Source organism: Armigeres subalbatus, chromosome 1 (assembly GCF_024139115.2).
Source record: "Armigeres subalbatus isolate Guangzhou_Male chromosome 1, GZ_Asu_2, whole genome shotgun sequence".
Classification (NCBI taxonomy): Eukaryota; Metazoa; Arthropoda; class Insecta; order Diptera; family Culicidae; genus Armigeres; species Armigeres subalbatus.
This window is the reverse complement of record NC_085139.1, coordinates 138,371,743-138,395,140: the sequence shown is the minus strand read 5'-3', so window position 1 is coordinate 138,395,140 and position 23,398 is coordinate 138,371,743. Positions and strand designations below refer to the sequence as shown.

Below are 23,398 nucleotides of genomic sequence, written 5' to 3'. Positions count from 1 at the left end.
TCAAACAAACCACAATTGTAAAAAGTGAGGTTTTATCATCCTTTACACTAGTGGTCCCATTATGGCCAATCCAATAAGAAAACAATGAGATTTGCCATAATCGGAACCAAAATTAAGAATAGTGCCAGAACTAGTACTTGCGTTCCTATTATGGATTAAGCAATTTTGAGTACTATTACGAATTTTAATGCGGTTTTCACATTTGTTCTAAGGAGTAGGAAGGGGAAAACTTTCGCTTATCATATCAACACCGACCATTTTATTTATATTAACAAAAAAACAGTTGTTCTTAATTATGCCGAAGATTGGTACACCCACCCTATTTATCGGAGCAGAGAGAGACATTGATTTTGTATCTTATGGAAAAAAATTTTCTATGAGAGATCCCCTGCGTAATAAATGTTCCACTCCTCAAGTCTTTTGCAGTAGGTATCAGCAGCGACAATTTTTTTTTTAATTTTTTTGCAAAAATAAATATTTTTATGTTTCAAAATATATATGTTTGTGAGTAAAACATATTTGTTATAAAAAAATTGAAAATCTTGTTAGTTTTGGGTAGGGGAAAGTAAGGGAAGATCGGCATATGGGGCAAGACAGCCAACGCTAGTTATGACTTTTAAAGTGAGCATTATTTTCACATTATTATCACGAGCAATAATTAACAGTAATGTTAAAGGATTAAACAACTGAAAACACACTCTGTCAACCTTACTTGTTCTTGAAATATTGATTTTAAGATTGTTTAGTTAATTTCGAATTTTCTTATAATTTCGTGATTGCATAGTTTAACGTTTGAAGCCTAATTTTTTTGTTTTGATATATAAATAAAGCATCTTCTGATGTATTCTGATGAATCTGATGAACTTCAAATTTTTTTTCATTCCGCGACGATGCTTTTAATGAAACCTAGTCAATAGTTTCAAAATAGTTGTGACTTGTGTGACAAAATAGTTAGTGACTTTAGTGACTTAAGGTCGAAAAAAGAAAAAAGTGACTGACCCAAAAAAGTGACCAGCTACCAAGCCTGCATGGATGATTCAATTCAAGCGTGAGCTGAAAAACGCCGTACTGAATCTCAAAAAATCCCAAAAAATCAATCATGAGTTCCGTTTGAATTATTGAATTCTTGCATATGTGAATAAAAATGCGGCTAGTTAGATATAAACGATTTTAGGAGCGAATTGTTGCGATTTAACATTAAAACCTCAAGCGTTGTTTTCCTCTAAAATTATAAATGAATTGTCTCGCTCGTGAGTGCTCGATAATTAAAATTGGAGAATGATTTTACCAATACTGTGTTACCGTTTAGGTTCTTTGCCCTATGGAAGAGGTTCTAGCTGGTAGAGAATTGAGCACAGCAGGCGAGTGCTCCACACAGTGAAACAGCAGAGTTGCACTATACTGCTGTTCGGGTCAAATCGATTCTGATAATCAGTAATGTTTGTTTCTAATAAGAATCAATGTGAAATTAAACATTTGTAAACTAAATAGTATAATAGTATAACATACTAAACGGAAATTCAGAATGCCAAATGTAAATGACGCCTAAAATTAAGGAAAAGCGGTAATAAAATTATATATCTAGAGTTTAGAATAAACGGTCAAATCAAACACATAATTATTGTATAGACACCCACCCGACATACATTAAGCTACACTATAATCGGGGTCAAATAAGGGAAGAAAACGGGAAATTTTGGATGGATAAGGAGATTGGAAGGGAAAGATGGGATACGAGGAATAAGAGAGGTTTGCCACTAGTTCGGAACCATTTTGGAGGTCTTTTCCAAACGAACCGCCAATCGATTAAGATCAGTGCAAGTTTAAACCAAAGTTAAAAAGGCCGAAGTTTGAGTATCTTTACAATAGGCCATTGTGTTTGGAAAATAACATACCTACGAGGTATCCAACAGCAGAATCAGGTATGAAATAATATTTCATGACTTGATAGCAAAGACCTAAAATTCGGCCCTCTTTCTGATACCACGTGCAGGACCCATTGGGATCTTTTTCTAGATTCCCTGCATTTTCGACCATTCCACGAGAACTTGCCGTCAACCAAATCGAGCATACGCTGTTCCCTCGATCCAGGTCAAGTCAAGGGAGATTCGGGCCACTGTAAAGCCCCTCGCTGGGAGAATCCTGAGTGCCCCTCCAGGTCCGCTACCCGAGAGAGTCGGATTGCTCGGATCATCCCGCGCACGAACACCGTTGCCATCGAGTCCGATATGATTGCTACCTAAAGCAATAGATGTGGTAGAAGCACCATCACCCACCACAACATCCAAGCTAGCCACCGTTTCGACCCTGACGCCGCTGTCCATCGCCTGCTAACCGCTGCTGATTTCCCTTGACCCCCACACGCCGGCCGGCATACACTCACCACAAACACACTCTTTGTAAGTAAGCCCTACGATCAAATAGACCAGTGTAGTGAAATAGATAAACGTGTGTTTTGCTCTTCCTGATCAGCCCATGTCCATGCCGACCCTGAGAGGGATTAGTTGTAGACTCGAGCCCAGATAGAGAGAGTTCAAGGCTAACAAATGGCGCCCAACTAACTATACGACGGCACTGATCAGGAGTGCAACACCGTAAAATCGTGAGAGAAATAGGCTAGGGAATTCTGTACCAGTGAAATCTGAATTCAGAAGGCAACGTGCTGAAGACGAGTGACTACCTATCCACCCAACCTTTATTGGATTTACATCATAGCTACATTTATTTTCGAATCGTTTGCACTTACTAGTGCGCGTACACTCACAGTAGTGGATAATAGAATAACTAATTTACCAAAATCCGGGATTTTGATCGGTCAGATGATGCGTAGATCTTGATTATTTAATGGGTCTTGATTCTAAACAGAAATAATACTCGGTGATAGTTCTAGAATAGTTCAATCTTTTGCAATCCGTTTTCAACTGGTTCTGATAATTAGTATTATTTATCGATTGGCAAAGCTAGATTTTGCAGTGATGGATTTGCAGTTCATGTATAAGAGCATGGACGTTTCCCACTTGTCCATTGACGAAGTGGAACATGAGTTATTAGTTCGTAATATATTGTTTGGGCTTGACGAACATGAGAGTATTAAGAGACGGAAGCTTAAGGATCAGATGAAGAAAGAGAAGGATATAAATAGCGTTGAGGTAGTGCAATCCACAACATGGAGGAGTGTGAAAGAGGAAATTGCTATAATTAGGGCGAAGTTAGCGGTTATAGGAGGTTTATTGGAAAATCCAAGAACGGATAATCGTCAACGTGAAAAGCTTAAGACACGCTTAGTACATTACCGGGTTAGAAGCTATCTATTGTCCCGAGCATCTCGAGCACATAAATGTATGAAAGAAATACAAGAATTGAGCATGTGTACAATACACTTGTTACAGGAATATTTTCCTGAGATAAACAATCAGGAAAATAAAATTGAATCAAAGGAACTAGAACAGAATGTGAATGAAGCTCTGCAAGAAATTAGAAGCGAGATAGAAATTCTTAATGAGTCGGCGTCTGCTTTGAATCTTGACTCTGACCAGGGCCAAGACGGAGCATACGGAGGACTTGAACCAAGTGTGAAAGCAAAGGAAATAGAGCTGAACAAATCAATGATAAAGTCAGAAGCGATTCTAAAGAAACTTTCGGAATATGAAAAAGGCGATACTGTTAATACAGAGTTAATACAGCATTTCAAGAATTTCGTGGTACAGACCACCGAGCAAGAAAAAGCTCGAAAAGAAAAGGAAATAGAGCAGGAAAAACTAAGAATTAAAGAAGCTGAGGAGAATTTGGAAAGAAAGCGTCGACTCGAAAAGCTTCTGCTTTCATTGAATAAAAAATCAAAACAGAGCCTGAATGCACAAAGTTGGATTTCCCTAAGCTGGAGCCAATAGATAACAAAACAGAACCTGAAAAAGAAGAAATTATGAAATTACCAAAAGTGAAATTCAATAAGCAAGAAATAGATCCAAAAAGCTCAGAGTTGGAAAGTAGCTCCTCTGAAAACGAGACAGACATGATGAACGATAGAAAGAAACACTATACAGTAACCAAACCGACAGGTAGCCGACATCAGAAGCAATCAACGAGTTCGTTTAGAAAGAAGGGCAAGATAATGAGTTTCGCTTCTGAGTCCACCGACGACTCGTATTCTAAGAGTTCATTATCATCTGAAATAGAAAGCTCCGATTCATACGAAAAGCGTGAGAAGAGAAGGAAACACAGAAATAGTAGGAAATACTCTAGGAAGCCGTTGAGAAGAGTCCCAATATCTGATTGGAAACTAAAATATGATGGCAAAGACAACGGTCGTAGATTAGGCGAGTTCTTGAAAGAGGTTAAGATGAGAAGTAAAGCTGAAGAAATATCGGATCGTGAGCTGTTCAGAGGAGCAATACATTTATTTACAGGGAGAGCTAAAGACTGGCTAATGGAAGGATTAGAAAACCGAGATTTTCGAACTTGGTCGCAATTGAAATCAGATCTGAGGAGAGAGTTTCTCCCTCCCGATCTTGATTTCCAATTGGAAATACAGGCCACGAACCGAAGGCAAGCTAGAGGTGAACGATTTGTCGATTTTTTTCACGACATGCTTAAATTTTTCCATTCAATGACACGCCCTATGTCAGAGAAAAGGAGATTCGAAATTGTTTGGCGAAACTTACGTTTCGATTATAAAAACGCAATGACCGGGGCAAGAGTTAAGTCGTTGTCAGATTTGAAGCGATTTGGCAGAATTATTGATGACAATAATTGGGCGAATTTTCAGAAACCTGTAGAATTAACTTCGCGTACAAGAATCGCTCAAGTGAATGAAATCATAGGTTCACAAAAGCTTGAAAAGCTCCAAATGCTTTTCCAAAGCGGATAAAGCTAGTAAAGAGCGGGACACAAATAAGCCAAAAATGGAGCATATTGAGTCCAAACTAGGTGAGAGTAGGCATACACAATCAAATAGTGGCTGGAACGCAATGGAAGGTTCAACAAAAGCACGATGCAACAACTTGTTGATCAATACAAGCGTCCTGCCATAGGTGTTTGTTATAATTGCAGACAACAAGGTCATCATTATGGAGAGTGCTCAGTAGACCGAAGAAAATTCTGTCGTATCTGTGGCTTTTCAGATGTACTCACAAAAACTTGTCCCTATTGTGCAAAAAACGCAGGGAGCTCGGCTTAGAGGAGGTAGTCGATGCGTTCCCAGAAAATCCTCCCCATCTCAATGAGATTAAAGCAAGATTACTGCAAAATGGCTTTAAGCCAATTACAGATCAAGATTACGACAATGAGTATAATATCAATGAAATTTTCATTGAAGTTAGCGGAGACGCACGACCATTCGTCAAAGTAAGCATACTGGGAAAAGAACTGATCGGTCTACTTGATAGCGGAGCTCAACGAACCGTCCTTGGGGTGGGTTCGATGAAAATAGTGAGAGAGCTAAAATTAAAAATTTATCCATCAAATACTAATATAAAAACCGCTTCAGGGGCTTTGGTTGAAATAAAAGGTTACGTTAATTTGCCGTAACATTCAATAACGAATGCCACATCATCCCAACTTTGATTGCTCCTAATTTGAACCGAAGATTAATTTTAGGATATGAAGACTTTTGGAAAGTTTTCAAACTTAAGCCAACTGTTCTCCAGTCAGCTGAACTTTCGGAGCTGAGCGCAGTTGTAGGAAAAGAGAACGATGAATTGAGCGAATCTCAAAAACAAATACTGGAGGAAGTGAAGGGGTTGTTTAAAGGATCAGTGGAGGAAGTGTTAGATACAACTCAGTTGATATCTCACAAGATAGAAATAAAAGACGAATTTACAAACACACCGCCAATCCGCATCAATCCCTACCCCACTTCTCCAGAAATACAGTCGAAAATTAACAAGGAGCTAGACAAAATGATCACTCAGGGGGTAATCGAAAAGACAAAGAGTGATTGGGCTCTAAGTACTGTACCAGTAGTAAAGCCCACCGGGGAGATAAGATTATGTTTAGACGCCCGGCGTTTGAATGAACGCACTAAGAGAGACGCCTATCCCCTCCCTCACCAGGACAGAATACTTAGTAGGTTGGGGTCTTGCAAATATTTGTCAACTATAGACCTAACTAAGGCCTTCTTGCAAATTCCACTAGACCCCGTCTCACGAAGGTACACTGCATTTTCGATATTAGGGAGAGGATTGTTCCAATTCACCAGATTACCCTTCGGACTCGTCAATAGCCCAGCAACATTGGCGAGGCTGATGGATGAGGTTCTGGGATATGGTGAATTGGAACCAGGGTTTCGTTTACCTTGACGACATTGTCGTGGTGAGCGAAACATTTGAGGCCCACATTCAAAGCTTACGAGAGGTAGCTGAACGATTGAAGAGAGCAAATCTCTCAGTAAACATGGAGAAGTCCAAGTTCTGCCTAACAGAGCTACCATATTTAGGTTATATGCTCTCGACTGATGGTCTTCGGCCAAACCCAGAGAGAATTGAGGCGATCATAAACTATGAGAGGCCGAATTCAATCCGATCGTTGCGTAGATTTTTGGGTATGGCCAATTACTACAGGCGGTTTATTCCGCTCTTTAGTGAGTATACCGCACCATTGACAAATTTGCTTCGAAATAAAGCAAAATCTATTCGATGGAATGATATGGCAGAGGAAGCCTTCTCCAAAATCAAAGAGTGTTTGATTACTGCACCAGTTCTTAGCAACCCTAATTTTGACCTACCGTTTGTTATACAGTCGGACGCAAGCGATTGTGCGATTGCGGCCGTGTTAACACAAGAGCAGAAAGAAGGAGAGAAAATTATCGCATATTTTTCGCAAAAACTTTCCCCCGCACAGCAATCATATGCTGCGTCGGAGAAAGAGGGGCTCGCAGTGCTTTCCGCGATTGAGAAGTTTAGAGCGTACATTGATGGTACGCACTTTACGGTTGTAACGGATGCCTCTGCCTTGACTCATATTATGAAAGGCAAATGGAGAACCTCTTCAAGGCTAAGTCGTTGGAGCATTCAGCTCCAAGGTTACGACATGGAAATTCGTCATCGTCGTGGTAGGGACAACATAATTCCCGATGCATTGTCTCGCGCGGTAGATGCATTTGTGGTGGAGGACGCATGGTACTCTACACTACTGAAGCAAGTAGAATCCAATCCAGATGACCACCTAGATTTCAAAATAGAAAACGGAAAACTGTTTAAGTATGTGCCTTCCAAAACGGAATCACTGGATTATGTTTTCGAATGGAAACTTTGTGTGCCCGAAGGATCTCGAGAAAGCATCCTTCGAGCGGAACACAACAGTGCTTTCCATATTGGGTACGATAAATTGTTGGACATCATGAGAAGAAGGTACTTTTGGCCACGGATGGCTTTAACTATTCGGAAATTTATTGAAAAATGTGAGACGTGTAAGGAGTGCAAACCTTCAAATGTTTCACAGCACCCACCAATGGGGATGCAAAAGAATTTCGACGAAGCCTTTTCAAATTTTGGCTATTGACTTTATCCAGTCACTTCCCAGAAGTAAGGCTGGCAATTGTCACCTTTAGTTTTAATGGACTTATTTTCGAAGTGGACGTTACTTCTTCCGGTTAAAAAGATTAGTTCGAGCATAATAACGAAACTTTTGGAGGAACACTGGTTTCGGAGGTACTCAGTACCAGAAATTTTGATCACCGACAACGCAAGCAGCTTCCTCAGTAACGAGTTTAAAACGTTTCTAGAACGACACGGGGTTGTGCACTGGGCTAATGCCCGACATCATAGTCAGGCCAACCCCGTAGAGAGATTAAATCGAACTATCAACTCTTGCATCCGAACTTACGTCAAATCGGATCAGAGAACTTGGGACACAAAAATATCCGAAGTTGAGCATACTTTAAATAACACTCTTCATACTTCAACCGGGTTCTCACCTTATCGCATCCTGTTTGGACACGAGATTGTGTCAAGGGGAGACCAACATCGGGTGGATGTAGTGACGCGAGAACTCTCCGACAACGAGAGACATGGACAAAAGCTCAATATTGATAAAACCGTTCATGATTTGGTAATAAAAAACCTTAAGAAAGCTCACGACCGGAGTACGAAAAGTTATAATTTACGCTTCCAAAAACCAGCTCCAACTTACAAGGTGGGGCAGAAGGTTTATCGTAGAAGTTTTGCTTTGTCATCTGCAGTCGATAACTTTAATTCGAAACTAGGACCCGCTTACATACCCTGCAAAATAATTTCCAAGCGTGGTACTAGTTCTTATGAACTCGAGGATGAAACAGGAAAGAATTTGGGGATTTTCTCTGCGGCTGATTTAAAGCCGGATTCCAGATGTACTATAGAATTTTCAGCAGTTTGTAGTTTCTAGAAGTTCTAGTAATAATAGCACCAATAATAAAGTTAGCACCACCATAATTAGAAGACGTCATAAAATAGATGAAAAGCCAAAGCCAAAGTCATGGTCACAGTCGCAATCCGAAAGTGAGCAAATGAGACGTAATTGTTTTGACAGGACGTAGAACACAGTATCCAGATTACTTCGAAGATCCTCACCATTTCGTCACAACAATATTCTCATGTTTCTTCGAGCGTAATTCGCGATATTGGGATAATACCGACAAATGATTATCACTGATTAATGCCCATTTCCAATACTCGCAAAGCAGACCCTTCCAAGAACTAGTTCAGTCTGTGTTACGCACCTAGCAACATTTTCAAATTGTTCAATCACTCATTAAATTTCAGTAGAACCCTTCGTACAATAATAACAACAGCAAATAGCCAACCAACTGATTCTCAGTCCTGCCAAAGAACGATTGCAGAACATCTCCATTTGATGAACTCACTGAGTCGAAGAGATTAGATCTCTTAAACTAAGCACAAAGAGTGTGCTTAGATTTCTGGGAGATAAAGCCAATTCAATGATCCGATAAAACGTAAAGCGTTTAACAATTGCACGTTTAACGAGTACATAAAACAAAATTATTTGATCAATTACAATCAATTGCTTATGCCTGTGAAAGTCGATTCAGCTTGAAATAGCGAAGCAGCTCAAACCTGGGTGGAGATGATTCGAAAACTAGAATTAATGATTAAAATAAATCGAAAATTTTATTTTCACTTTATTTTTAAGGGACGGTAGGGTAGTGTTACCGTTTAGGTTCTTTGCCCTATGGAAGAGGTTCTAGCTGGTAGAGAATTGAGCACAGCAGGCGAGTGCTCCACACAGTGAAACAGCAGAGTTGCACTATACTGCTGTTCGGGTCAAATCGATTCTGATAATCAGTAATGTTTGTTTCTAATAAGAATCAATGTGAAATTAAACATTTGTAAACTAAATAGTATAATAGTATAACATACTAAACGGAAATTCAGAATGCCAAATGTAAATGACGCCTAAAATTAAGGAAAAGCGGTAATAAAATTATATATCTAGAGTTTAGAATAAACGGTCAAATCAAACACATAATTATTGTATAGACACCCACCCGACATACATTAAGCTACACTATAATCGGGGTCAAATAAGGAAGAAAACGGGAAATTTTGGATGGATAAGGAGATTGGAAGGGAAAGATGGGATACGAGGAATAAGAGAGGTTTGCCACTAGTTCGGAACCATTTTGGAGGTCTTTTCCAAACGAACCGCCAATCGATTAAGATCAGTGCAAGTTTAAACCAAAGTTAAAAAGGCCGAAGTTTGAGTATCTTTTACAATAGGCCATTGTGTTTGGAAAATAACATACCTACGAGGTATCCAACAGCAGAATCAGGTATGAAATAATATTTCATGACTTGATAGCAAAGACCTAAAATTCGGCCCTCTTTCTGATACCACGTGCAGGACCCATTGGGATCTTTTCTAGATTCCCTGCATTTTCGACCATTCCACGAGAACTTGCCGTCAACCAAATCGAGCATACGCTGTTCCCTCGATCCAGGTCAAGTCAAGGGAGATTCGGGCCACTGTAAAGCCCCTCGCTGGGAGAATCCTGAGTGCCCCTCCAGGTCCGCTACCCGAGAGAGTCGGATTGCTCGGATCATCCCGCGCACGAACACCCGTTGCCATCGAGTCCGATATGATTGCTACCTAAAGCAATAGATGTGGTAGAAGCACCATCACCCACCACAACATCCAAGCTAGCCACCGTTTCGACCCTGACGCCGCTGTCCATCGCCTGATAACCGCTGCTGATTTCCCCTTGACCCCCACACGCCGGCCGGCATACACTCACCACAAACACACTCTTTGTAAGTAAGCCCTACGATCAAATAGACCAGTGTAGTGAAATAGATAAACGTGTGTTTTGCTCTTCCTGATCAGCCCATGTCCATGCCGACCCTGAGAGGGATTAGTTGTAGACTCGAGCCCAGATAGAGAGAGTTCAAGGGAGATTCATCTCAATGACCATGTACTATCATAGAAACGATATCAATATAAATATTACCACAAAGTTATACCTAACTAGAACATTGGTAAAATACTCCATTGCCTCTATCTTTTTAATTACCTACATCAATTATTCATCACTTAACACCTTTGCGGTAGTAGTCAAACGGTATGTAACAGACTATGCGCTTTTCAACGCACGAAATCTAGTATCATGGTTATAATATCATAAATTCACAGAATTTATGATTTCATATTTATTTATGTTTCTGTGTACATTTTTATCGCTTGAATCGAGCTCCCTGGGCTAGATGTACCTTCAAAATGCTGCTCACATTCGTCATTGATTGTTTCGAATTAATTGCTCAATTCGATTGGGGAAGCATCCGTTTTATTACTGCTTCGGAGAGAATGAAAATCTGAAGAATTTACCATTTGTTAGGCGTTGGACGGTTTTGAAACAATTTCAGTGAGAATGGAAGAATTAGTTTTATTCTTTTAGATGCTAATGATAGAGTGAGGAGACGACACCCTACAAGAGATGCTTTGTCCAAGGCAGCATGGAAGAATGATTTCAGCTCTACATTCCAGCAGGCACTTGGCTTTCTTTTTCAACTAAGTGTTATATAAACACATCCACAGTTATTAATTGGAAGCTTTTCTATGCTTGTCGTTGCATGAATATGAATATTTATACAGTGTCGACCCGATTTAGTAACTCCCCGATTATATTACGTTTTCGACTCGATTTTATCACCTTATTACATGTAATATACGGCAAGCAACAATGATTTTCATTAAATAACTTTCACCGGTGATTAATCATTTCTGAGTACCGGTCAAGGATTTTTCAAGCCTTTTTGCCAAGAAATAATGGGCAAGGGTCACGCGTTTTACCTTTCCAAGGCTTAAACTGATTGATATTTGTGAAATGAATTAAAACATTGAAAATAACATTTTTTCATATTATGTCACATTCCCATTGGCGTAAATGTGTGTGTGGATGGGACGTGGGTTTGGGCCTGCCCCCCAGACCTATGTGTGCCCCTTCTCAAAAAATTTGAAAATTGTATTCCGAAATAGCCAATTTTCATATATCACAACAATATATTCCTTATTGCATCGCATGTCTTCTTTGATCAATTTTTCGGCGAAGTATCGAACTTGTCGCTGTAAAATGTCAAGTCCAAGTAATATAGATTTCTCAGATTTATTTTCATTGCCACCATTAAGTGTTTGCAAAGCGTAATAACATCCTGGTTTATTTATTAAACCAAGTTAAAAAACAAGATTGTTTGAAAAAATATACATTCCTGTTCTGACATGTAACTATGGTTAGATTTAAACGAAGCTGGAACATTTTCGACCAGAATTTAATAAATAATAGTCGTCTACACATTTTATTGGCCTCCATACGTGTATGCACCTGAATCCAGCTAATGAGGATTTAAACGATGATTATTTTGTAAACTTTTCCAAAATTGAAATAAGTGATTAGAATCAGTTGCATATTACAAAGCAGTTGATGAAATTCTTATAAAGTTTTTTTTTAGTAGAATGTCCTTACAAGTCCAGATGTTTAGTTTTCACTGTTCAAAACTTGACCTCTTGTAGCTTAACAGATATGCCTTTACGTAAGTAAGTATAGTTTTTTTAATACACTAGTTGAATAAATAATAACGGACTTATTTAATAATAAAAAAAATATACTAATTAAAAAAAAATAGTTGAATGATTCCAAGATTTGTTCATTTTAGGGTCCCTGGGAACTCCCACCAACTATGTTTAATTAAAAAAAAATAAACTCTGACGGAACTATCAAGAGCTCGGGCGACAGTCATCTCCTCTTTCCGAATGTTTGAGCTAGTATGTATGATGAGATATAGATACATACTAGTCGCGATGCAGTTGCAGCATCCGAAAATGGGAGAAAATTCGATTGCCGCCATGGCTTTCTTTGGTTATCAACTGACAGAACAGAATCAGGTTTATTCACCAAATCTCATTAAAATCCGGTTTTCACGTAATTCAATACTTCAATAACACTATCCGGATCTATTTTTTTTTCAAAAATCCTTAGAATATTTCTAGAATTATTAAACAAAGAAATAATTGACAAAAGAGTAATTCTCGCTGAAACCGGGCCACTATTTGCACGAGGTTCTTAAAAATGCCTAAATTTATATTCTTTCGAAAGCTTTCGTCGAATATATTAAGGATCTGAGTTAAATTATCCAGAAAGATGAACCCCTCGTTAGTTATACACGAAATCATTTTAATGGACCCCTCGATTTTTGTCAATTCTTGACTCACCAAAACTGTCATAACTCCAACATTTCTCAACCGATCATAGAAATCAGCATATCCTTAGAAAGAGGAAGAGTGTATCCTCAATTTGCAATAATAAAATTATAAGCAGCCATATTGAATTTGGCCGCCATCTTGGATTTCTTTTTGAAAACAATTTTTTCGCCAGGTTCGCAACCACCGATTTTGAATATTAATACATCAATAGAAAGCTTAGCTTGTATTGTGCATTGTGTCCTAAAATCTCAGGTGTATGTTTTTTATAACAAAAGTTATGTACGATTCACCAATACCAAAATTCATGAATTATTTAATACAATAACTTGAATACGGCTTTGTTATGCTCAAAACTTTTGAGCCCTTCAAATAAAATACTGTTGTAGATATGCTTTTCATTTTTGAATCATATTTGGCTTAGAATAGTGTATGAAATCAAGGAACTGACGTCGTAGTGTCATATTAACCATAAAAATAATGTTCGTTGGTCAGAATGGCCTTCGAAAAATAATTTGGTAAATTGTGCATAACTTTTGATAGAAAAAACATACACCTGAGATTTTCGGAAACAATGCACAATATAAGCTAAGCTTTCCATCGATGTATTAATATTCAAAATTTGTGGTTGCGAACCTGGCGGAAAAATAGTTTTCAAAAAGAAATCCAAGATGGCGGCCAAATTCAATATGGCTGCTTATATTTTTATTATTGCAAATTGAGGATACACTCTTCCTCTTTCCAACGATATGTTGATCTCTATGATCGGTTGAGAAATGTTGTAGTTATGACAGTTTTGATGAGTCAAGAATTGACAAAAATCGAGGGGTCCATTAAAATGATTTCGTGTATATCTAACGAGGGGTTCATCTTTCTGAAGAATTTAATTCGGATCTCTAATATTCTCGCCGAAAGCTTTCGAAAGAATATAAATTTAGGCATTTTTAAGAACCTCGTGCAAAAGGTGGCCCGGTTTCAGCGAGAATTACTCAAAAATCTCACAGAATCTCACAAAAAAGTGCAAATATTAGGATTTTTAAACTAGTTTTTTATTTGGCAGGCTCAGTCGTGTATGCCGCTTTTCGGAGCCGTTATGCTTTAATATGAAAATATTAAGATTATTAAACTCTCATAATGGTTGAGATTGCATTTATTATTTTAAGGACCCTACAATATCAACAAATCATCTTCGTTTCTACCTTTATTAAGTGAGAGATTTTTCTGGATTTTTCAACTCATCATCTCATTATGTATAAATGTTTTTTATTTATATGGTGCGAAAATAACCGACGTCCTCCTTTATCCGTTAGCCCTCACGTAATTGGTGTCCTTGCTCTCAAAAATCAGAATAACATGCAATTATCATGAAATTGGGAAGAAAGTACGGCCCCTTTATTTAAACGTTTTTGAAGCTTTTCGCACATCATACAAACGTAAATAAAGGGTTCCAAAAATTGCAAAACTGATATAGAAAACCTTGTGCATTATTCATGAAAATCGACATCGCGATAAAGAATCCTGCGTCAATACAACACTTCCCTTAGGTGAACCAGTCAAGAGCTGATAAGCTCTATATAGAGGTGTGCACCGGTCCGAGAATCGTCGGCGGCGGCGCTAGTCAGAATTTTGGTCGGCGGCGGCGGCGTTTTCGGCGTCACGCCGAAAGCCATTTTAGCCGGTGGCGGCGGCGTGAATCGGCGTTGCGACTTTTTACGTTCGTTTCTTAAAGATTTTTTTCTGCATTTTTTTCGGGATATTTTCAAGACTTTCGATGGAAAAATCTGATGAGCTTCACCCGAAAAGTGTCTAAGCTTCTCCAAAACACTCATTTGAAAATTATTTTCCGATTTTCTAAGGCTTGCTATTTCCGTGGAAAATTCTTTGGAATTTACTTGCAATTTTTTCAGAAAAATTGTTCCTATTGTTTACAGGAAAATGTTCGGGAACTCCACGAAAATTTTCTGATCAGTATTCTACGAAAATTACATAGGAAATTCTTTAGAGTTTACGCGGGAAGTTGTACAATATGTCGATATCAACAAAAAAAAATGATTCGATTTTTTATAAGAAATTCTTTTGAATTCAAACGGAATTTTTAAAAATCTCTAAGGAAATTCTTCCTTATTTTCACGGGGAGTTTTCAGAAATTTAAACCAAAATTGTTCAGAATTTCAATGCGATTTTTTGTAATTTCACGAAAACTGGTCGGTATTTCAACGAAAAAAAACCATGAGTTTTGAAGGAATTTCTATGATTTTCTACAGGGAATTCTTCGTATTGTGTATAAGAAATTATTCGGAAATTCAATGAAAAAACTTAGATTAATCCACCTAGCGATGGTGGTAAAGTACAAACTACATCAATATATTTCCGCAAAGCTCTTAAACTAAAGCATTTCTTGCTGTAATCAACTAAAATTTGACCAAAATGTCACTTACACCCCCCTGCTTCTAACCCCCTTATTTGGCAGAAACCCACTTGGTCAAATGCCACTCGGCCGAAAGTAGTTTGGCAGAATATACCATTTGGTCAAACAGACCATTAGGCCGAAAGTCATTTGGCCGAAAGGGTCGTTCAGCTGAAAGGGCCATTAGGCCGAAAGGGTCATTTGGCTGAAAGGATCATTAGGCCGAAAAGGTCATTTGGCCGAAAGGCTCATTTTGTCGAAAGGGTCATTTGGCCGAAAAAGTCGTTTGGCAGAAAGGGTCATTTGGCCGAAGGATCATTTTGCCGAAAGGATCATTTTGCCGAAAGAGTCATTTGGCCTTAAGGGTCGTTTGACCGAAATGGCTATTTGGACGAAAGGGTAATTAGGCCCAAAGGGTCATTTGCCCAAATAGGACATTTGGTCGAATAAGACATTTGGTCGAATAAGACATTTGGCCGGATAGCTCATTTGAAAAGTGAGAAATTAGGAGTAAGAAGAAAAACGAAATGACCCTTTCGGCCAAACGACCCTTTTGGCCAAACGACCATTTCTGCCAAACGACTTTTTCGGCCAAATGAGCCTTTCGGCCAAATGATTTTTTCGGCCTAATGATCCTTTCAGCCAATTGACCCTTTCGGCCTAATGGCCCTTTCAGCCAAACGACCCTTTCGGCCAAATGACTTTCGGCCTAACGGTTTCGACCAAACGACCCTTTCTCGGCTGTTCGCTGAATAATATGTCAAGACGAAAGTTATCAAGCAGAATTGCATTGGCCGAAAAAACGTACGGTTTGGCCAAAAATTTCAATTAGCCAAAGCGACATATGGCCAAACTGGTAGTTTGACCGAAAATGTCATTTGGCCCAACGACCAAATGTTGATTACTCGACGGGTAACATGGTCAAAAATATTCAACCAGTTGACCAAATAATGTTTTCGGCCAAATGGCGTTTCTGCCAAACGGCTATTTCGGCCAAATAAACTTTTCGGCTGATCGACTTTTTTGGCTAAATGACCATTATGTCCATTTCAACTAAATGTAATTTTCGACCAGATGAGTTTCGATCTAATTGTTTGTTCGATCAAATGACATACAGCCAAACACCTTTCGGCCTTGTGACTTTGGGACAAACAGCTCTACCCGTCATTTGGCCGAAAATCATTCGGCGAAAAGCCATTTATTCGAATGCCACTTGGCCGAACAACACGTTAGCCGAAAGTCATCCAGCCAAATTCCATTAGGCCGAATTGAACGTTTGCAAAAATGGCCGAAAATGGTTTGACCGAAAATGAGATTTGGCCGAAAGCGACAAACAACCGAGAGGCACATTCGTCTTTACAGGTAGTTTGACCGAAAAAGTAGTTTGTTCTTACACTTCATTTGACTAAAAATGCCATTTGGTCGAATTGGTCGTTTGACCGAAAAAGTCGTATGACCGACTAGTATGCTAGCTCTTTGGGCAGAAAAAAAACAATTGGGCCGAAAATGAATTTTCTATAGAACGGATTTTTTGCCAAAATGACTAATTCAGCCGACCGGCACTTCCGGCCGAACGGTCATTATGGCCAAATGACTATTTCTGTCAAACGATCATTTCGGCCGTTCGAGCTATTCGGCCAACTGTTTTTTTTTCTGTCAATCGAACTATTCTACCAAATTACATTTTAGGTAAAATAGCTTTAGACTAGATGGGGCTCAGCCAAATGGTTTGATTGGTCAAACGACATATTAGGTAAATTTTAGTTATATAAGCCCTAGAAAACTATTATTGGCCATATAAGCGCTTTATTCACTTCCAATGCTTGTTGGGATATTGAAAAGCAAAATTGATTTCTGCCAAACGATTATTTTCCGTTAAAAACCCCATTTCAACGAGTTTTATTTTTGGATTTCGAAACGTAATCCTTCGAAATTTACACTCGAAGTTTTACTTAGTTTTCACGGAGAGATTTTTGATATTTCAACAGGAAATGGACTAAAATTTTAAAAGAAATCATTGGTATTTCCATGAAAAAATCTCTGGAGGTTTAACGTGATGTTCTAGTGATCAATCAGGAAAATCTACGTGGCTAATCAGCGTGGAACATTATAAACCACCGGCGTGACAAATTGTAAGCGGCGGCGCGCTGATGCGAAAATGTCGGCGGCGGCGGCGTGCCAAAAACTGTCGGCGCGACGGCGTGGCGCGGCGGCGCACACCTCTACCTCTATTATAAAGAATAAAAAAGTCTGCACCACGCATTCTTTTAAAATTAGTTCAATGAATGCGAAAATTAGACACGTATTAACCAAATCACACCGTTACTATAAATCAGTTTAATTTGCAGTGTTCTATATCTCCTTAGAATATTATTCCTCACCAACTAGGGCCACTTCCCCCCACCACCTAGACAGGGACTTAAGCTACACCTATGCACCACATTCCCTATTTTATCACCCCGAAATTCGCGAAGGGGGTGATAAAAACAGGATATTACTGTATTATGTTGCAGACAAGAAGGACTATCAAGCCTTCTTGCAAGCATAATGAATACATCCCAGAAAGCCCGCAGTCCACTTTGTCATATTGACAAATATTTGTCAAGTTTATCCGGACATCTATCAGTCTGATGGAAATCGACTTGTATTTCAGGCTGACAGGGAAGTCGAGTCAAGTACGAGACACTGAAGACGGCCTTACTGTTGAGGTCGAAATACGTATCTGTCAAGATACAATTAAGTGGTGGAATTCAATGGGATGGTATAAACTCGTCTTATGACAGGTGAAAACATTCCACTAAAAAGCTCAAAATAATTTTCTTATCAAAATGTTCCTATGTGTTAACAAATGCTTCTAGGAAGTTAATTTGTTGAAATTTTTCAAACTGAATTGAAAATTAACGACCAATAAGTTGTATTGGGATGTAAAACTGATTTTTTTAAATCATCCTAGAAGAAAGAGAAAGGTTAGTTTGTTGTGGTCAGATACCCGTTTGAAAGCTCGTAGGAAGTGTCAGCCCACTGAATTGAAAGCTGGCGAAAAGATTTTAACTAACTAATTTATCGAATCAAATAAAAAAATCCTTTAAAAATCAGGATCGTGCTTCACATGCTATTTACGGCGAGCGCAACACCTATGGTGTTCTGAACCTATCGAGGATTTTGGGAATCCTGAGAGATTTCTAGATTTTTGTAACAGGGATGAGCGTCGATGAACATCTTTTGAAATATTTAAGCCGTCCATTGATATCTGGTAGACCAACTTGCGAATAATATACATACATCAGTTGAATCGAGCGAAAATGGTAAATTTTCTGTGTTGAGTGTTAAAATAGAAAAGTTTAAAAAAAAAGTTAGCCCCCCCCTAGAATTTTTCATTAGTTACGCCAATGGGAAAAAGTGCTCCTCAACAGTATCATTTTCTTCAAATAGTGCTCCTATAAGATGTTAAATTGTTTAAGGTTCATTTCCTCAAAATGCAAATTGGAATTTTTATTGATTACCAAAGCGTTTGAAAGCGCTAATCAACCTACGAGTTTTACTTTCTAAATCCGTCAAATGGTTGAAACGCAAAAACATTGATTACTACATGTGATAAATTTCTTTTCACAAAATATAATTTCGAAACCATAATTATTGTTCAATGGTTAATGATTGAAGACAACAATTTAAGCTACACAACCGGATCTAAACATATTATTATTAATTCGTTAACAATGGCTTGTTGCTCTTTGCCTCGAGATTTCGATGGTCCGGATTACCGCATTCGGTCAAAATGAAATTTGATGTAAATTTACCACATGGTAACTAACGTTCCAGTGTCTTTCCTATTTTCTGTAACATATGATAATATGCCAAAAATACCTCGCCTCGGATGATGACAATGCAGAAAAGTTGAACTTTCAGTATACACACAGTTAAAATTATTTTGTAACTTTAAATTTATCTTGTGGTATTTGAACAAATAAACGCGAATTGAAATGTTATTCACGTTGCTGTTATTTTTAACTTAAAAATGTTTATGGCAGATTGCTTAATTAATTCTCATTTGATTGAATATAAAGTTTATATTTGTACACATTGCCGGATTTTTTACGTGTGGTTGAATTTCCAATACTTTTTTTTGCTGTGCTCACTCGCAAGTTAAGTACATTCGCCCAATTGAACATTTATGAGAGAAACAAAAAAGCGCCAAATGAATAACAAAACTGCTTACCTTTACAAGGTTTCTTCGGATCGCGATTCCAGCTCAATATGTAATCCGCCGCCTAGTGTGAAGATGTCGTTAGCGGTCGATGGACGTTTCTTTTCACCCGAAAAGGGGAAATCTCCAGGTCTTACGCTTGACCAACTGCCCTGCACGGCTCAATGTCTACGGTAGGCAGTAGGTAGGTCTGTTTGCACCGATTCACCCAAGCGAAACGCGGCACACACAGAGAGATAGACTTTAATTTGTCATCCAGCAGCAAGCGGCGAACCTGTTCTTGTTTTCTCGGTCAACTTGTTTTCTTCAGTGTGGTGCGTTTTCGATTTCTTCGGAGACGATTGATAGGAGGATAGGCTTTCACTGCCTTTCCCACTTGCACGAGTTTCGTCGTTACTAGTTAGCACTTCCTGTTTATAATTTCGCTTTTACTTCAAACCGGGATGTTGATGCTTTTACGGAACTGTCTCTTCCAGATATTTAAATGACGAATTTAAATTTCAACGAGAAACGATAATTTATTAATGTTAATTCGTTTAGTCCTTTCCAATCAGCATTTTGCGATCGCTATTGAACGACTCGATTTCACCTCCCACTTGGTTTGCGTACATTTATTTTTTGAAAACTTATCTGAAATTCATCAGTTTGTCGTGCCAATAAAAGAAAGATTTCGTTTGAATAGTTATCAACTAACTGACACACAAATAACCAATATTTTATTTTCCATTAAAATAAAACCTGCAATGCCACGATTTCATCTCTCACTCTCCATCTACTGGGTTTGGAAATGCACCACTCTAAGCCCCGGACCGAAGAAGGGGAGCTTAACGTACTTTCTTTCACCCGCTGAATGTGTGTCCACCGTTTCCCTAACTCACACTTAGCCGCACCATCCAAGGCTCGAGAGTCACACTACACACCGACGGACCACAAGAGATTGGAAGAAATTTTTAAGAGTTGCTTTTAATTTCTTCAGATCACAACCTTCTTGCTTCCTTGCTTTTCTTCCTCGTCTGCCTTTAATATTATCGCCTGCTCTCCGAGGCGGCTTTCGCTGGGACACACTCTTCCGCTTGGGGATTTCTCCAAACAACACCTATGAGAACTGGCTGATAGGGCCCACGACTGCAAGACCTTCCACGTCCGTCCTACTCGACGGCACTAGACAGAATGAAGACGAAGAAATTCCAATGCTCCACCTCTTTCCACCTGGTCGTGGCGGTCGGCATATCTCGAGAAAGAAAGTTTTTGGGGAGTCTCTCTCGTGATGAACCTCTTCATTTTTAACAGCCGCGACCGTGCATTCAACGAACATAGCGCGCGTGCCTTTTTCAAAAGTGGAGAGTTGATTAACGATCAAGCTGCGCGGGTCTGCAGCAGAAGGAGCAGACAAACCACTTGAAAATGATAACACATAGCAGATATGCTCACACTGATGTTGCTCAGAGCCAACATGATGGGGAATTCATGCGATAGTAAGGCTCCAATGCAATGGGTGAATTAGATGTGCTCAGTATTTTGAGCTAAGTCGAACGTCATGGACAGCAGATAAAATTTCTTGTGTTCATTTGAGGATCGCTTGAAACAAACGTCTTACAGGTTTGCCTCCATTTAGGTTGTAACGGCGGTGTTCCCGCCACAGGTTGTTTTAAACCCCAAAAACACAGAAGTTACATTACCCATGTTCATACGAGAGTAGTATGACCAAAAACCATGTATTCAACAGAAAACATAGTTTAGTTAATAAATTATGGGTTTGGTGATTACGTGATTACTAATACCCAAAAAATAGGCAATTAACTTTGATTGAACAACTAAAGGTTAAAATATGTTATCGGTGAGCAAATAGAAATATAGAAATTGGTAAAAATGGATGGCATAATGAATAAAAAGATAAATACGGAGTAAATTGAAGGATTGAATATTGATTTAAATAGGATAGTATTTCGACTGCACTTGGATTGAAATTTAAATGGACCTGCATTCAATTCGGATTAAAATTGAATTTATATAAGATTTAGATTAGATTAGATTATGATTGGATTGGATTTGGATTGGATTTGTCTTGAATTTGGATTGGATTTGGATTGGACTTGAATTGGAATTGGATTGGATTCGGATTGGATTTGGATTTGGTTAGGATTTGGATTGGATTTGAATTGGACTTGAATTGGATTTGGATTGGATATGAATTGGATTCCGATTGGATTTGGATTGGATTGTATTTGGATGAGGTTTGGATTGGATTTTGATTGGATTGGATTTGGATTGGATTTGAATTGGATTTGGATTGGATTAAAATTGGATTAAGATTGGACTTGAATTGGAATTGAATTGGATCTGGATTGAATTTGGTTTGGATTTGGATTGGATTTGGATTGGATTTGAATTGGATTTGGATTGGATTTGGATTTGATTTGGATTGGATTTTGATTGGATTTGGATTAAATTTGGATTGGATTTGGATTGGATTTGGATTGGATTTGAATTGAATTTGGATTGGATTTGGATTGGATTTGGATTGGATTTGGATTGGATTTGGATTTGATTTGGATTGGATTTTGATTGGATTTGGATTGGATTCGGATTGGATTTTGATTGGATTTGGGTTGGATTTGGATTGGATTTGAATTGGATTTGGATTGGATGTGGATTTGATTTGGATTGGATTTTGATTGGATTTGGATTGGATTCGGATTGCATATGGATTGGATCTTGATTGGATTTGGATTAGATTTGGATTAGATTTGGATTGGATTGGATTTGGATTGGATTTGTATTGGATTTGGAATGGATTGGATTTGGATTTGGATTATATTTGGATTGGATTGGATTTGGATTGGATTTGTATTGGATTTGGAATGGATTGGATTTGGATTGGATTTGGTTTGGATTTGTATTGGATTTGGATTGGATTTGAATTGGATTTGGATTGGATTTGGATTTGATTTGGATTGGATTCGGATTGAATATGGATTGGATTTTGATTGGATTTGGATTGGATTTGGATTGGATTGGATTTGGATGGGATTTGGATTGAATTTGGATTGAATTTGGAATTGATTTGGATTGGATTGAATTTGTATTGGATTTGAATTGAATTTGGATTGGATTTGGATTGGATTTGATTTGGATTGGATTTTGATTGGATTTGGATTGGATTTTGATTGGATTTGGGTTGGATTTGGATTGGATTTGAATTGGATATTTGGATTGGATTTGGATTTGATTTGGATTGGATTTGGATTGGATTCGGATTGCATATGGATTGAATCTTGATTTGATTTGGATTGGATTTGGATTAGATTTGGATTGGATTTGGATTGGATTGGATTTTGATTTTGATTGGATTGGATTTGGATAGGATTTGGATTGAATTTGGATTCGATTTGGAATTGTCGGATTGGATTTGATTTGTATTTGAATTTGGTTTGGATTTGGAATGGATTTTGATTGGATTCGGATTGAATATGGATTGGATTTTTATTAGATTTGGATTGTATTTGGAATGAATTCGGACTGGAGTTGAATTGGATTTGGATTTAAATTGGATCGAATTCGGATTGGAGTTGGATTTGGATTGAATTTGAATTCGGTTTGGAATGGATTTGGATAAGATTTGGTTAAATTTGGATAAGATTTGGTTAAATTTGGATTTTAATTGGATTTGTTTGATTTTCTTTGGTTTAGGATTGGATTTAGGTTCAATTTGGATTTTATTTCGAGGAGATTTAGATTGAATTTGGATTTGGAATGGAGTTGGATTGTATTTGGATTAGATTCGGATTGGATTTGGAATGGATTGATTCTGATATGGATTGGTATTGGTTTTGAATTGAATTACATTCGTATTGAATCGTTCGCATTGGTTTTTCATATATTGTCATATGGAATATTCTCGACTGGAGCAGAAGGAATCGAATTGATGTTTCTTCAACTTACTTATGGATCCTGTACACCTCCGGTGGTGCAAAGGGCCGACTTGAAAGATCTCCATCCTGAGCGATGCCCGGCTATCGCTTTAACCTGTTGCCAGGTTAGATTTCGGTCGACTTCTTTTATTTCTTTATTGAGGCTTCGCCGCCATGAGCCTCTGGGTCTGCCTC

General features: G+C 38.3%; 1 protein-coding gene across 3 annotated transcripts in view; it reads right to left on the bottom strand.

Annotated features, from left to right (window-relative positions):
- The window catches only part of LOC134205172 (uncharacterized), a 160,716-nt gene extending 140,258 nt beyond the window's left edge, over nucleotides 1-20,458 (bottom strand). For all 3 annotated transcript variants that reach the window (XM_062680174.1, XM_062680173.1, XM_062680175.1), the window contains exon 1: nucleotides 19,305-20,458. The gene's annotated coding sequence lies outside the window, so the exon portion shown is untranslated. The remainder of the gene's footprint in view (nucleotides 1-19,304) is intronic.
- Between the last annotated feature and the right edge of the window lie 2,940 nt (nucleotides 20,459-23,398).